Source organism: Hoplias malabaricus, chromosome 18, assembly GCF_029633855.1.
Source record: "Hoplias malabaricus isolate fHopMal1 chromosome 18, fHopMal1.hap1, whole genome shotgun sequence".
In the NCBI taxonomy this organism is placed as follows: Eukaryota; Metazoa; Chordata; class Actinopteri; order Characiformes; family Erythrinidae; genus Hoplias; species Hoplias malabaricus.
Window position 1 is genome coordinate 25,108,499 of NC_089817.1, and position 1,071 is coordinate 25,109,569.

A 1,071-nucleotide genomic window follows, 5' to 3' on the forward strand; every position below is an offset into this window, starting at 1 on the left:
GATGGATATTTAATGAGATGTGAGAGAAAGCTTGAAATATATATTTGCTGGTAATTCAGAGAGGATAAGTCTCTTGATGAGGCATTTGTAATTTAATGTCTTGATATATTGGGACCTCGTCTGCTAAAATATTTTATTCGACATGAAAAGTGCTGTTAAAATATTAACGAGTATAAAAAAGCCTGGAAATAAGTGATCAGTTTCAAGAAACAAGTTAGAGAAAAATAAATAAATAAATAAATCCCTGTTATTTCAGTTCTTCACTAATACTACAATCACAAGACTTTCAGAAGTAGATTAAAATACCCATTTCTCGTATTAACTATGCCTTAGCTTTTTAGCAGTGGTCAGTTTCTGACCACAGACCTGCCATTGACTGGATATTTCTGGATGATGCACCATTTTGTACATAACAATGAAACTGATGTGTGTCAGATATACTTATATTAGCGTAAATGCCCACACTACCATGACACAGTCTCTTAAGAATGGTCCACTTGACCAAAATAAAAAAATCATTCATTCATTATCTGTAAGCGCTTATCCAGTTCAGGGTTGCGGTGGGTCCAGAGCCCACCTGGAATCATTGGGCTCAAGGCAGGAACACACCCCGGAGGGGGCGCCAGTCCCTCACAGGGCAACACACACTGTATTCACTCACACACCTATGGACACTTTTTGAGTCACCAACCCACCTACCAACGTGTGTTTTTGGACTGTGGGAGGAAACTGGAGTACCCAGAGGAAACCCACGCGGACACAGGGAGAACACACCAAACTCCTCACAGACAGTCACCCGGAGGAAACCAACGCAGACACAGGGAGAACACACCACACTCCTCACAGACAGTCACCTGGAGTGGGAATCGAACCCACAACCTCCAGGTCCCTGGAGCTCTGTGAGAGCTACCTGCTGCACCACCATGGCACTTTGTGTAAGACAAATGATCTCCAACTGTATTGCTATATCTAGTGGGCCTGGAGAGTAAGTGGTTGTAAAACATGTGTTTCTATATAAAGTTGATGGTGGGTGCGTATTAAAACAATGAAGTCCAGTGTTTGTTTCCATGA